The 16,291-nt window shown below is 44.1% G+C and overlaps 1 long non-coding RNA gene across 1 annotated transcript in view; it reads right to left on the bottom strand.

Annotated features, from left to right (window-relative positions):
- Positions 1-14,949, bottom strand: part of LOC124716666 — a 253,915-nt gene extending 238,966 nt beyond the window's left edge. Inside the window, exon 1 of the long non-coding RNA XR_007005659.1 lies at positions 14,870-14,949. This is a non-coding gene — a long non-coding RNA (uncharacterized LOC124716666). The remainder of the gene's footprint in view (positions 1-14,869) is intronic.
- Between the last annotated feature and the right edge of the window lie 1,342 nt (positions 14,950-16,291).

The following is a 16,291-nucleotide window of genomic DNA, read 5'->3' as shown; positions in this document are numbered from 1 at the left end:
CCAGCGGACTCTGCTGAGACGGACAGAGGAGCGCAGTGTGCCCGCCGCAGAGTTTTGCCCTGGCGGAGAAAAAGCTCTGAAGAAACCTTCAGCAAGCACTCTTTTTCCGACAAGCAATGTGCCATATGGTGGACCATGAGCCGAGCTATCCTATGCTTGCCAATCTTTCCGTACACTAAGGAACCTGAAACAAGTTCCACCCAAGATTAGTTAAAGAGTCGAACTCCCGTGCATAAAACAGCCACAAGCGACTGACTACTTTACAGATGAGTTACTGTGTTAAATATTTGACGGTACGCATACGCAAATGAGAAAAAATTATGAAAGGTTTGAGATCGTGTTTAAAGTTTGTGGGAAGTCGCTAAGTGCTCTCGTTATCAATCCATGGGTGAGTGTTGTTTGGGTAACTGGCACTCCGTTTTAAGCGAAAGCTGGTTTTCCACACATCTCAGTGTTTATGACGTCACATCTGGTGAACTATATCTCGTACAGTGATATAATTTTGCAAGTACATTCAGTGGTATAAGTATATACCGTTTGCAAAATGCGTTGCGAATCGACTTAATAGTAGAAAGTAATAAATTGAAACGTCATGCCTGAAGTTGAAGTTTTACTGGATGTCCAACGAAAATTTTCCATTCATGATTTTTGTGGGAGGATTTCAGCAGGAAAAAGTTTCGTAAAGCTTTGAAATAACGTAGACTGTTTTTTGGAAGCCACTTAGTGCTCTCATTCCCAAATATTGGGTGGCCACTGCCTGGATAGTTCGCACGTTGCATTAAGGCAAATCACGTTTCTAACTGTAACATTTGTCTTACTGTGTTAAGCCTCTAAGATGAGATTATACATCTCATGTGTAGATTATAAATAGATTTTCCGTATTTGAGAGTTAAAAAATTATCTCGTCTGGACCTTGCGTGGGATGCTGAAATCCCGTATTTAATATTTTTCTGGTAATTTATCTTATTAGAGTAAATTAGCTGTCGCTATTACAGCAGCTGGGCCTATATGTCACTGATCAATATATTTAGGTATAACTTTGTCTTATTACATACGTCAAGGACTCATGGAACTAGACTTGAAATTATTCTTATTACTTGACAATATATTGAAGTTTGAAATGGCCTTATTTAAACTATAGCCTAAGTAAGTTGTGAATGTAAATAATGAAACTGTATACTTCTATATACAAAAGGAAATATCCAGACCTATTGACTCAACATCGTCCTTCCCAAACCGCTATGCATAGAAACTTATTTGGAGACGGTGTTGATCTTACACTATGGCATCGATTAACGAATTCTTCGAAATTCCACCACTCAGGGAATGAAATGGAGAACGAAATAATTTTTGAAAAATTTCGCTATTGAGGCTATTTTGAAGCTATAACTACAAAAATTGCTATGTGGTTTCCCGTTTGGAGATTAAAGAATACGTGTTATAGCCTTTTTTTTTTTTTGGAAATTCAGCCCCTAAGGGAGTGAAAAGTTTTATGAAAGTATTTTATTACGAAAGCATTTTTAAAACTAAAAGCCGACCGGAGTGGCCGAGCGGTTCTAGGCGCTTCAGTCTGGAACTGCGTGACTGCTACGGTCGCAGGTTCGAATCCTGCCTCGGGCATGGATGTGTGTGATGTCCTTAGGTTAGTTAGGTTTAAGTAGTTCTAAGTCTAGGGGACTGACGACCTCAGATGTTAAGTCCCATAGTGCTTAGAGCCATTTTTTATGTAATTGTTGTGTTTATTAAGCTCACGGAGAAGCAGAGGTTCCTCCATTTTTGCGGCGATGGCACCCTGAAGTTGTTTCTTCAGTTTTATGAGGGTAGTACAACACATTTTACAGCTGGTCGTTGCACAGTGAGAGAGGACATCAAACAGAATAACCGCTTCGGAGTTCCACAGGACATCGCCATGACTTTACCGGCTGAAAGCGCGGCTTCAAACCTTTTCTTCGAAGGAGAAGTTGTGCGGCGCCAGTCATGGACTGCCATTTGGTTCCGATTGGAAGTGATAAACCCATGTTTCATCGCCTGTCACGATCAGCCATATAACCTGCAAGGAGCACCGCAAAGATGGTCCTTCATTGCTCTCTATGGCCTTCTGTTAGGCAGCGGGGAACTCGGCGGTCACACACCAGCACTGCCAACAGACAAGCCTAGTTGAGAACCGAGGTGTCTGTTTGTGACCCGTCGACCACATCGAGCGAGGGTGTCCACACGTTCCAACATTGCAGGAGTCGCAGCTGTGTGCGGCCAGACGGCATCGGGAGATCAGAGAGGTTAGCGCGACCTCGTTGCGATGATGACTGACGCCTTGGCCAACGACTCACCGTGCTTTTGTTCACTATCAGGCCTCCGTAGGCATTCTGCAAGCGCCTATGGTTATCTGCGATGCTCTGGTACTCCGACAAAGAAACTCTAAGGCAGCCCTCTGCTTGGAACGCACCTCCGCTACAGACGCCATTTTGAAGGCTACATACAGCACTGCCACCTATCGGAACTGCATGGAAATACAGACGCTGAAGGGGGAAGATTCCACAATGTCTGCCAACAAATTTCACATTTTTTCAACCGAATCTGGCCGCAAAAAAAATGTGTTCCATTACATATTGAACTCCTCTCGTACCTTGGTACGAAGAAACATTTGACATTGGTAGATGTGTGAATACTCATGGGCTTGTGAGCTATGCTTGCGTGTGTGGATGTCATTCAGTTAATTCTGGGAAAAGTTAAATACAATTTGTTTTATCTGCCTCAAAACTTACGTATGTGCGACATCAGAGGAAACTTGTGACGGGTCTCCACTCTTACTCGATGAGCACGTCCAATCTAGTTAGACTACCGCAGCACCTGGCTGGTGCTTTCATGTCACCCGTTTTCGCCCCCAGCCCCCGTCGAACGTCTTACGAGCATTTTTATAATCTGTATAGATTTATAATCGTCTCTTGTAAATATAATAAAAAGGAAAAAGACTGGTTTAGCAGACGGTTTGTAAGAATCATTTCCACATTGAAATTCAGCCATGGCTGCCAGCGACATACATGTGATTGGTCTGTAGACAAAAATTGTGGCGAACCTGAGGGTATGATCCATACACACTTTCTTTTCTAGACATAGAACGAAATGGGTGTAACAACTTACGGTGTTTATTACAATTTAAGAAAAAATCTCCACTAATTTAGCGGTTCTCTTGGAACTAATTGAAGGTGCATGTGTATCAATACTCCCTGAAACCATAACAAAATTCCCTCTCTCTCTCTCTCTCTCTCTCTCTCTCTCTCTCTCTGTGTGTGTGTGTGTGTGTGTGTGTGTGTGTGTGTGTGTGTGTATCGAAATGGATATTTCTTTGCTTGCCAGAAACAAGCTCGTTAATCGAAGGGGCAAAGACCTGATGGTCACTGAACCTACTGAAAGACTCAGACCTTCAGACTGCACTGCATTAATTTTATTGCTCACTTTAAATCATCAAATATGCCTGGAAACACGTCATTCGATGGTTTTCATTATTGTCGATGGTTTTGAGGAAAACAGCCATAATTTTATCCCGCTTCTCAGACTGTGCCTCGCGGGGTAACCGCGCGTTGTAAGGCGCCTTCTCACGGTTCGCGCGGCTGCCCCCGTCGGAGGTTCGAGTCCTCCCTCGGGTATGGGTGTGTGTGTTGTCCTTAGCGCAAGCTAGTTTAAGTTAGATTAAGTAGGGCGTAAGCCTATGAACCGATGACCTCAGCAGTTTGGTCCCATAGAAACTTACCACAGATTTCCGAAAAAAATTTTCTCGTACATACGTAAGTTTCCATTACAGGTGGGTTTAATTAAAATCATGCAGATCGTACTTTCGCGTCATCGCATAAGAAATATTTTCATCGCTAAAATATATGACGCGTTGGAGCGACCTTCATCTCCCGGAGATGGTTGATTTTTCAGCGGCGCCGGGGGGGGGGGGGGGATGGGTGGTGCGGGGGGGGGGGGGGGAGGGGGGGGCAGGGGGCGTGGAAGGTGCAAATTCAACAAAAACTTCATCAGAAGCAGTGTACACCCTAAAAACATTGCGGTGTGTAATGTCGATTATTTCAGTATCTTAAAATACTTTATACGGTGACGCGGCAAATTCACAAATGATTTTGATGAATCTATTGGAGTAATTTCATTAATATGTTTTTGAAATCACACATTTCTCTCTATGTCTAGGATGAGCGGCGTTATGTACTCAAGTGCGTAGCTATTTGGGCCGGCCGATGTGGCAGAGTGGTTCTAGGCGCTTCAGACTAGGATCGCGCGACCACTACGGTCGCAGATTCGAGTCCTGCCTCGGGCATGGATGTGTGTGATGTCCTTAGGTTAGTTAGGTTTAAGTAGTTCTACGTTCTAGGGGACTGATGACCTCAGATGTTAAGTCCCGTAGTGCTCAGAGCCATTTGAACCATTTTTTGCACAGGTATTCAGCAAAATTAAGGGAACAAACTGGGAGTCCGAGCGTTCAAAGGAAAATGATAAAGACAGCTTATTCGTTCCCCCACTTATTACCCGACTAGATTCGAGCAACTAATACTCCTGTTATGAGAACGTAGGCTTCCGCGGCCGGTATTATAGTGATTAAAATTCTTCTGGGTATTATGCCACGTCATTGCTGAAAACTAACAACAATAATAAACTAAAACCGACGTTTCGGCCGAATTGCAACGGTCTTCGTCAGGGCACAACTCGTTTTGCATGGGGATATGTGCTTCTATTTATTACAGACTATTGTTAATATTTAGCAATGACGCGGCATAATACCCAGAAGGATTTTAATCACGAATACTCCTGTTAGCTACACGACAAGTGGCAGCCTCCGTCGTAAAGTAGCCTGACTTTAGAAACAGGTCTTATTGCTGCAGATCTGGAGAACTATTTTCTCCAGAAAATACAATCATGTGAATATTAAGCTATCAAAACGTAATAAACAGTTTCTATTTAATATAACCGTAAAAAAAGCGGCATTTCTGCATAGTAGCAGCGTTCTTCGGGGTTCATTTAGCCACATTTAGTCGGCGCAAGCAGAAATACTATTAGTCAGTATAGTAACAGCTCACTGTAATGGCAACGTACATATTAAATGTCTATGGTTTCCTCATCTTCAGCTAATACATAGCGGGTGGACAAGTTGATGGAAACAACAAAGACACAACATATTATCAAGCGTAATGCGCTGTAGGAAAACTGCCGGCCTTTGCAGTCGTCCCTGAGTGGATAAAAACAAGTCCTGTTTGGTTTCGAGGGAATCTCATTCCGTTTTTCTTGCAAATTAGTGGCAAATACAGGTGACGATGATGGAGGCGCTTAGCGATCACGCGCCCTCTCTCCAAACTAGACTGCAAATGCTCAACAACGTTTAGACCTGGTGACTCTGGTGGCCAGGAGAGAAGGAGAATTCATTGTCCTGCTCACAAAACCAGTCCTGGACGATGAAAGCTGTCGTATTGGAACGCGGCATCACCACTGGGGAAGAAACGTTGTACCGTGGTATGGACCTGATCAGCCAAAACGGTCGCACAATATTTGGTAGTAATGCCAACTTGCGGAGTAGTTATGGGGCACACTGAATACCGCGATACGGCTGTCCAAATAGCCACCAAACCCTGTCTTTCACTCCTGCGACATAAACCCGGCCGTAACTAGGAAACATTGTGCAGCGAGATACCTCCAACCAAATGACCTTCTTCCATCGCTCTATACTCCACGTTTTACAATTCTTATTCCATGTTTTCCTTTTGTAAGCATTTTCATCACTAAAGAGCGGTTTTTGAATTCCAGCTCGCTCTTCAATTCACTCCTCATGGAGCTCCCTTCGTGTTGTTTTTGGCGCTGAGAGGGTTTGCGAGTGCGACATTCAGTTCTGCGGTGACTCTAGCAGCTGCCGTCCTCTTTATTTTTGGTTACAGTCCTCTTCAATGACCACCCGCACGATTACTCACTTCACGTTTTCTTCTGCGTTGCGACTTTGCGGATGACGTTTCTCTGCTGCCCCCCTACGCGGTATAAATGTTCCGATAAGGCCCCTCTTGAAAGAACAAACACTTCGGCTACATTCGTTACCGAAGCTCCCGCCAAACTAGCACTAGTAACTTGCTCGCGTTCTGATTCACTTACCTCCGACAGAGTCCAACCGCAGCTATAATGAGCACTATTCTGATCACGAATGACACCCAACGAATTGAGGACATTGCACAACCCGCAGGCTTGGCTATGATCAATGTTCAGGCGCGCATTGCTCGCGGTGATTCCATAGCCGTGTCCAAACCCTGTATACCCAGACTTATTCAGGATCCCTGAAGGTTTTCCTTCATGTCACTGATTCACTAAATGAATAATGACAAGAGGGGTTCATGTCGTCTGTATGAGATACCCCGTGCCTTATAAAATGGAACAAAAAAGAAAACAGCTGGTCCCGGCGGAGGTTCGAGTCCTCCCTCGGGCATGGGTGTGTGTGTTTTTCCTTAGGATAATTTAAATTAAGTAGTGTGTAAGCTTAGGGACTGATGACATTAGCAGTTAAGTCCCATAAGATTTTTAAAAAAATGTGAGTGTGCGATTTGGAGGAAAAAAATGAAACGAAAAAGCATCATATGATACAGTGAGTGCGGGGAATCGCACTTGGCTATAAACAGTGGCGCGAGAACAACGCCAGTTCACAGTAAGGTTGTAGTTCAGGCAGCGAATACACGTAACGCCAAAATTCGAAGCACCCTGAAAAGGTGGCCTGGTCAGTCGTCGAAATATTTTGGGTAAAATGGAGACAACAGCTCGGCAGAACACATGGGAGCTGGCCAGTAAACTAGTCCTGCCTAGGAAACGTGAGAGATCATAGGGACGACATACGAGGGGCGTTCAATAAATAACACTCACTCCGTCTTTAGGCCACAAGTGGCCCATCGGCACCATCCGACCGCCGTGTCATCCTCAGCTGAGGATGTGGAGAGGAGGGGCGTGTGGTCAGTACACTGCTCTCCCGGTCGGTAGGTAAATGGAGACAACAACTCGGCAGAACACATGGGAGCTGGCCAGTAAACTAGTCCTGCCTAGGAAACGTGAGAGATGACCGGAGCCGCTACTGTTCGGTAGAGTAGCTGCTCAGTTGGCATCACGAGGCTGAGTGCACCCCGAAAAATGGCAACAGCGCACGGCGGCCCAGACGGTCCCCTATCCAAGTGCCGGCCACGCCAGACAGCGCATAACTTCGGTGATCCGACGGGAACCGGTGTCTCCACTGCAGCAAGACCGTTGCCTTTGTTCAATAAATAACGCAACACAATTTTTGTATCAGTTTCCGCTGAAAGGATGCCGAATTTGTTGTGGGTTGTGTTGGGTTGTTTGGGGGAGGAGACCAAACAGCAAGGTCACCGGTCTCATCAGATTAGGGAAGGAAGGGGAAGGAAGTCGGCCGTGCCCTTCTAAAGGAACCATACCGGTATTTGCCTGGAGCGATTGAGGGAAATCACGGAAAACCTAAATCAGGATGGCCGGACGTGGGGTTGAAACGTCGTCCTCCCGAATGCGAGTTCCGTGTGCTAACCACTGCGCCAACTCGCTCGGTGGAATTTGTTGTGGAACGTTTTTGAATATTCCCTCTCCAGCGTCTATAGTTTCAGGAAGTTCCGATAGGCGGCGACGCTATACGTAGCCTTCAAAATGGCGTCTGTAACGGAGGTGCGTTCCAAGCAGAGAGCTGTCATTGAGTTTCTTTTAGCGGAAAACCAGAGGACCGCAGATAGACATAGGAGCTAGCAGAATGTCTACGGAGACCTGGTAGTGAACTAAAGCACGGTGAGTCGTCAGACGAGGCCTCTCATCACGGCAACAAGGTCTCGCAAACCTGTCCGATCTCCCGCGTGCTGGTCGGCTGCACACAGCTGTGTCGTAACGTGCGGCCACTCTCATTCGAGGAGATCAAGGGATCACGATCAAACACCTCGCTGTTCAACTGAACGTCTCTGTCGGGAGCGCGGACACACCAGCTGGGTGTGCAGCCACTGGGTTCCTCGAATCCTAACAGAAGACCATAGAGAACAACGGTGGATCGTCTGCGCGGAATAGCTTGTTCGTTACGAGGCTGATCGTGACAATTTTTTTGTCGAACATCGTCACAGGCGATGAAACATGAGTTCAGCACTTCGAACCGAGTACCACCAGGCTGAGCGGTTCTAGGCGCCACAGCTGGAACCGCGCGACAGCTACGGTCGCAGGATCGAATCCTGCCTCGGGCATGGATGTGTGTGATGTCCTTAGATTAGTTAGGTTTAAGTAGTTCTAAGTTCTAGGGGACTGATGACCTGAGATGTTAAGTCCCATAGTGCTCAGAGCCATTTGAACCATTTTTGAGTACCACAATCCGTTGAGTGGCGGCACATCACCTCTTCTTAGAAGAAAAAGTTCAAGGCCGTCCCTTCAGCCGTTAAAATCATGGTGACCTTCTTGTGAACTCTGAACGTGTTATTCTGTTTGATATCTTGGTGCAACGATCGACTCTGAAGTGTATTGTATTGCCCTCGGGAATCTGAAGAAACAAACGACTTCTCCAAGACAACGTAAGGCCTCACACAAGTTTGCGCACCGAGAGGAGCTCACAAAACTTCACTGGAGTATACTCGTTGTCCACCTCCAACCCGCATCTCGTACCTTCTGACTTCCACTTGTTTGGCGCAACGAAGGTTCTCGAGAGGCGGTACGTGGCTGATGGGCAGGTTACTGGTGCAGCAAGAAGTTGGCTCCGACGGTCGACCAATAGGATGGTACCATGCGGGCACACAGACCCTCCCAGCAAGGTGGCTTAAGGCCTTCGCACTGAACGGAGATTACGTGGAAAAATGAGGTTTTATAGTCAAAAGAGTGGAGAATAATATGGTGTAGTGGACTGATGAATAAAACCAAACCGCTTTCACAAAAAAAAAAAAAAAATACGTTAGTTACTAAACGCTCCTCGTAGTACTTCCTCCCACTGCCTCCTTGTGAATCACTCAAGGGGAAGACGGAAAGACTCCACGACACTCGGAGATAAAGCGCCGAATGGAAGAAGAAAAAAGGGAGGGGCAAGCAGGGATGATATGGGAATGAAACACTCTCCGGCGGCCACGGCAATGTAGAACGTTGAATATAGATGCAGGTGTCAGACGGTGTCACATGCCGCGAAATTCATGGACTCTTAAACAGAATCTGCGTCGATTACAGTAATGGGGTCACGCGACTGCGCTAGATATCCGTAGAGAGGTTCCGTATCGACGTTTTAACGAACGACTTTCATCGACCAGCAGCCTGTGAAAAACAGTGTGTGGTTCCGATTTTCTGTAAGGCAAAAGAATGGAAGCTCTTTGCGATTTCATGTACATGACTACTTCGAAATTCACATTTAATTGTTTAGGGATGATTTCACATTAGTTCTCGACTGCTGCGCCGTCTCGAATAGCGCGTGGAAATACCGAACACTCAAATCTTTCAGTGCGAGATCTGATTTCTCTTATTTTATTACGACGGTCATTTCACCCTACATGTATTTTTGCATTCGTAAGAGAAAGGTGATGATTCAGATTTGGAGAAAAAATTTCGCAGCAACGAAAAACGCCTTTGTTTTATTAATTGCCACTCGAACCGGCTCCCTTACTTCGCAACAGTACCAAATGAGCTGCCGATCTTTCACACTTTTTGTATCTTTTCTGTGAACCCCACCCGGTAAGGGTCCCATATCGTGCAGCACTATTCCAGAAGAGGAAATACACGTGTTGTGTAGGCACTTTACTTAGTAGATTTCTTGCATCATAAAGTGTCAAAAGCACTGTTATTTTCTTAATTTCATTAAGGTAAAAATGTAAAGACCTTTGCGATATACACCTGCAAGAATTCTCCACAACACTTTCTATGTGATGCTTACAATTTTTAAATTGTTCGTAATTAGAGTCCGTAGGTACTTATTGTTAGTTGAATAGACAATATTTAAATCTGTGTTATTTATCGTGTTACTGGAATGCACTGGATTGTTTTAATACCCACATGGAAGAACTCACATGTTAGGGTCAATTGCCGCTTTCGAATCCGAGATACGTTGTGCAAATCATTACACAATTCTTTTTGATCTGCCGGTGACTGTACTAGAGCGTGAGAGACAGAATCATCTGCAAACAATCTACGATCCCTGCTCAGATAGTCATCTAAACAGATTATGAACATTAGACCAACAGAGGGCATATAACACTTGTTTGGGGGGACCACATATGTTTCTTCTGTTTCAGCAGATAATTTCCCGTCAACTACTACAACTATATATTTACTAAGATACCATCTTAGTATATATATATATATATATATATATATATATATATATATATATATATATATATATAATGGGTGGGGGCACTACCAATGTAGTGCGGGACAATACGTTGAGAATGTGGGTTTCGCGGGAGGCGTGCCAGAGATACATCCCTGCAGTCACGCTATCCTCTGTGTCCTCGGTGGCTCAGATGGATAGAGCATCTGCCATGTAAGCAGGAGATCCCGGATACGAGTCCCGGTCGGGGCACACATTTTCATCTGTCCCCGTTGACGTATGTCAACGCCTGTAAGCAGCTAAGGGAGTTCATTTCATTGTAATTTCATACTACAACTATAACTTTTCAGATAGCAAATAACGAATCGAATCGCACATTTCAATAGAACTTGGGCAATTTAGAACTACTGTACAAGATACCCTAATCGGCGTACTTCTAATCTACTCTGTGGCCGAAGTGAGATTAAAAAGGGATATCAATGATAGGATTCGCAGGCGTGCGTTGCTATCCTCTCTGAAAGAACTGCGGGACCTGTTGAATGGATTGAAGACTACTCTCCACTAATTACAGAGTTAACCCAAAGAAAGACGGAAGTGTAGAGGGGCAGTAGAAATGAGATTAAAGAGGAACGAGATATAAAAGTTTTGGACCACGTAGTACCCAAAGTGAAGGAATCCTGCTACACTGGAAGCGAGCAGTGCTAGACGGCGAAGCAAAGGGGGGGGGGGGGCATAAGGAGTATACTAGCGTAGGAAACAAGAGACAATCCCTTGTCAAAAGTAGGTCTACTAGTCTCAGATAAAGGCATTAATGTGAGGTTTAAACTTCTGAGAACGTCCTCCAGTATTGTATAAAAAGAAATATCTGATCTATACAGATACACCGCAAGCTGCTGCACAGCGCATGGTGGAGGATACATCGTACCAATATTATTAGTTTTCTATATTGTTCTATTCGCGTGTTGAGAAGGAAAATGGACTGCCTACATACCTCTGTACGTGCAATAATCTGTATTATACTATTCGCACGAGCCATACATGAGATGTCAGGTTCCTGATTCCTGACGGTGTGTAGCGGAGGGTATTTCTGGTGCCACTAACTGATCCCCCCTAGCTGTTGTTGTCGTGGTCTTCAGTACTGAGACTGGTTTGATGCAGCTCTCCATGTTACTCTATCCTGTGCAAGCTTCTTCATTTCCCAGTACCTACTGCAGCCTACATCCTTCTGAATCTGCTTAGTGTATTCACCTCTTGGTCTCCCTCTACGATTTTTACCCTCCACGCTGCCCTCCAGTACCAAATTGGTGATCCCTTGATGCCTCAGAACATGTCCTACCAACCGATCCCTTCTTCTAGTCAAGTTGTGCCACAAACTCCTCTTCTCCCCAATTCTATTCAATACCTCCTCATTAGTTATGTGATCTACCCATCTAATCTTCAGCATTCTTCTGTAGCACCACATTTCGAAAGCTTCTATTCTCTTCTTGTCTAAACTATTTATCATCCATGTTTCACTTCCATACATGACTATACTCCATAAAAATACTTTCAGAAACGACTTCCTGACACTTAAACCAATACTCGATGTTAACAAATTTCTCTTCTTCAGAAACGCCTTCCTTGCCATTGCCAGTCTACATTTTATATCCTCTCTACTTCGACCATCATCCCCCCCTAGCTGTATAACTCGCGAAAACCGCGTGGGAAAAATGATTGTCGGTAAGCCTTTGTATTAGCTCTGATTTCTCGAATTTTCTAACCGTGGTCATTTCGCGAGCTGTGTGGGAGAAAGTAATATGTTGTTCGACTCTTCCTTTAAAAGCACTCTGTCGAAATTTCAGTAGTAAACCTCTCCGTGATGCGTGACGTCTCCCACTGGATTTTGTTGACCCTCTCTGTAACGCTCTCACGCTAACCTAACGGTCCAGTGACGAAACGCTTCGCCCTTCGTTGGATCTTCTCTCTCTCTTCATCAGTCTCTGTTAAGGATCGTAGACTGTTGAACAAATACTCAAGAACCGGTCGAACAAGCGCCTTGTAAGCCACTCCCTTCGTTGACCAGTTACATTTCCTTAAGGTTATTCTTATGAATCTCAGTGTTGCGTCTGATACGTCTATTATTTGTTTTACGTGGTCATTCCACTTAATGTTGATATGGACAGTTAGTCGCAGATATTTTGCGGTAGATACTGTTTCCAACAGTTCCTCATCAATAGTGTAGTTGTACGGCAGTGGATTTATTCTCCTACGTACGCACAATAATTTAAATTTATTTACGAACAGGGGCAACTGCCAAATCGATACTGTCTTCTGCCGTTTCTTCATTCTTATAGACAACTGCACCTGCAAACAGTCTAAAAAAGCTTCCGACGCGTTCTACTAAACCATTTGCTTACACTGTAAAGAGTAGCGGTAATGTCAAAAGTTCCTCGGGGTATTCCAGACATTACCTTTGCACCTGTCGATTTTGTCCCGTTAAGAGCGAAGTGTTGAGTGCTCTCTGCAAGAAAGTCTTGATCGAGTCATAAATCTGGTCCGATACTCGATAAGCTCGCATATTTTTTCATTAAATGGCAGTGCGGGACGCTGTCAAATGCCTCCCTGAGTCAAGGAACAGGGGATCAACTTGAGGGTCGTCGTGGACTTCGCGGAAAAGCAGAGCGATCTCTGTTTGCAGAAGCCATGTTGACTTTTATAGAGGAGATTTTCGTTCTTCGAAAATGTCACAGTTCATGAGCACAAACATTTGTTCCATAATTCTACAACAGATCGACGTCAACGATATCAGTCCATAATTATGTGCATCTGTCCTAAGGACCTTCTTGAAAACAGGAATGACCTGCGCTTTTGTCCAGTCCCTAGATATTCTTTTGCTCCAGCGAACAACGATAAATTACTGCTATAAGCGGAGCAAGTGCTTTGTAGTATGTTACAGGTATCCCACGCGGATTACGTTCTTCTTCGACTACAGGTTTTCTAAACTTACCGAAAGGAGTTCCTGCTAAAGAGACCCATTTAAGTTGCCCAAGTATGTATTACAGTTTCGTGTGGGCTATACCATCCTGTTACGATCGTTCCAACGCATCTCTGATGCGGTTCGAACTCTATTTCCTCATCGATCTGATCAGGAGTCCGAAAGCTGGAACAGTATTCTAGCATGGGTCACTTTACCGTCTTGTACGCACTTTCCCATTACATATGCATTGCGTTTTCCGAGACATCCTCCACTAAATTAAGCCTTCCTTTCGCCCTCCCTAGTTCTGATTTCAAGTGACTGTCCCATTCATGCCGTTATTTACTATTGCCCCTAACTATTTGTACAACATGATGTGCTTAGCATGTCCACCACCGTTATTATGTAATCGGACAAAATCAAGTTCTTTTCCTTTGTCGTAACCACGCATTATTTTACATTTATACACATTTAAACGGACGTGGCACTCATTACAGCTTCTCTAAGTCTTTGAGCATTTCCTTGTGATCGTCTATTGACGACTTTTTTCCTGTGCATAACAACACCGTAAACGAATAAAACCACAACGCTGCAGATTGTATCTGACAAATCGTTTATGTATACTGGCAACATTAGAGGCGCTATTTGCAAGGTATCGGTGTGGGGGAGTAATACAACAAGCCATTGGTTATAAGTTTTGCAACAAAAGCTTTTTTTTCACTAAGCAGTTGTTGCTGATCACAGATTATTAGTACAGACATATCCTTACCTTATTATTTTCTCAGCACTCTGATTACTTTTATACTTGTGACAATCACAATACTTATTCAGCACTCTAGCTTCGACTCAGCTGTAAACTGTGAATAGAGAGCGATTGATACAGTCTTGTGCTTCTTTCCGTACTCATATTCTAATCTGCTTAACACTCCGATTACTTTTACGTATTTAAACAGATGCATTATCTCTCACGGTAACCCAGTTCTATCCCCAGTAACCATCCTGACTCCCGCTCTGCTCTCTCATGAAGCAAAGAGCACCGATGATGAAGATAGCGTACTATTGAGGCCTTACTTAACATCACTTTTGCTGAACTTTCGCCATCCAGTATAACGAACTGGTTTCTATCAGCCGAAGGTTCCTCGAGGTAGTCACGTATTCGGGAAGGCACTCCGTGTGATCGAATCTCAGTAGTCCGACGCGGTGCAGCGTCGAATGGATTTCTGGAATCGAGGTGTATGGGACTACCTGTTGACCTGCATTTACGCGGATTCCAAGACGTCGTGTACGAGGGGAGCAAGCGCCGTTTCACAGTAGTGGTTATTCCCTCATTCTGGGCTGGTAAGTACTAAAGTGCTGATCTTGCATTCGGGGCAGTAGAGGACGAGAACTGTAAGGGAAAGGCAGAAATTTCAATATATCCGAGAAATAATTGGTGACGTTTGGTAGAAATATTGCAGTGAGACGAAGAGACCGCCACAGGTGAGGAAACTGTTGCCGGCCACATCGAACCGGTCGGGTGAGTGATGATCCGGAAATTAAAGGTACGTAAAAATGCCAGCAGGTTTTTAAGAAGCGGACGAGAGAGAGACGTAAGCGCAGCAGCGGGCCGGGCCCTTCCTTACCTGAGCGGGCTATCCCGGCGCCTGGGGAAACCTCGAACTCGCGACCACGGGAGCCACGGACCGCACCGGCCACCGCAAGCTGGCCTGCCACTGAGCCAGGCCCAGTTCTCCGCCGGCAGAGTGTGGCGGGGCGGCCGCCAGGTGGCAGCACTGCGCCGCCTGACAGTTGCCGATCAATGCGTGCGCAGCGGCCGCCGTTACGTTACCAAAGCACAGCGACCGCGGCGAATACGCTGTTGCTGTCGCGAAAGGAGGCAGGGGCAAGGGCAGCCGCAGGTTTTCACGTCAGCGTGTATTTAGAAATTTTGAGGACATTGCAGTCTGCTTATAATTTCTTCCTATTACTTGCTACAGTTTCCTAATTGTTGTCAACAGTACAATTACTTGTCTTCATTTTATCCATTACGTCTTTAAAGTCCCAGATTTACTTTTTAACCCCATTTACATTAAATTAGATTAGATAAATACTAGTTCCATAGATCATGAATACGATATTTCGTAATGATGTGGAACGAGTCAAATTTTCCAATACATGACATAATTAAGTTAATTTAACAACATAATTAAGTTAATATAACAACTTTTTTATGTTTGTTTTTTTCCTTTTTTTCTTAATTTCTATCTAAAAATTCCTCTATGGAATAGAAGGAGTTGTCATTCAGAAATTCTTTTAATTTCTTCTTAAATACTTGTTGGTTATCTGTCAGACTTTTGAAAGGACCAAAGACTTTAGTAGCAGTATAATTCACCCCTTTCTGTGCCAAAGTTAGATTTAATCTTGAATAGTGAAGATCATCCTTTCTCCTAGTATTGTAGTTATGCGCACTGCTATTACTTTTGAATTGGGTTTGGTTCTTAATAACAAATTTCATAAGAGGGTATATATACTGAGAAGCTACTGTGAATATCCCTAGATCCTTAAATAAATGTCTGCAGGATGATCTAGGGTGGACTCCAGCTATTATTCTGATTACACGCTTTTGTGCAATGTATAATTTATTCCTCAGTGATGAATTACCCCAAAATATGATGCCATATGCAAGCAATGAGTGATAATAGGCGTAGTAAGCTAATTTACTAAGATGTATATCGCTAAAATTTGCAATGGCCCTTATTGCATAAGTAGCTGAACTCAAACGTTTCAGCAGATCATCAATGTGTTTCTTCCAATTTAATCTCTCATCAGTGGACACACATAACAATTTTGAATATTCTACCTTAGCTAAATGCTTCTGATTAAGGTCTATAATTATTAATGGCATCATACCATTTACTGTACAGAACTGTATGTACTGTGTCTTATCAAAATTCAGTGAGAGTAGTAATTTTCTGAAAGAAATTATTGACAATTTCATCAGTTAATTCTTGTTAGTCAGGTGTGATTACTATACTTGTATCATCAGCAAAGAGAACTAACTTTGC

Source organism: Schistocerca piceifrons, chromosome 9, assembly GCF_021461385.2.
Source record: "Schistocerca piceifrons isolate TAMUIC-IGC-003096 chromosome 9, iqSchPice1.1, whole genome shotgun sequence".
Lineage (NCBI taxonomy): Eukaryota > Metazoa > Arthropoda > Insecta > Orthoptera > Acrididae > Schistocerca > Schistocerca piceifrons.
The sequence above is the reverse complement of the archived record's forward strand: the minus strand, read 5'-3'. Positions and strand labels throughout refer to the sequence as shown.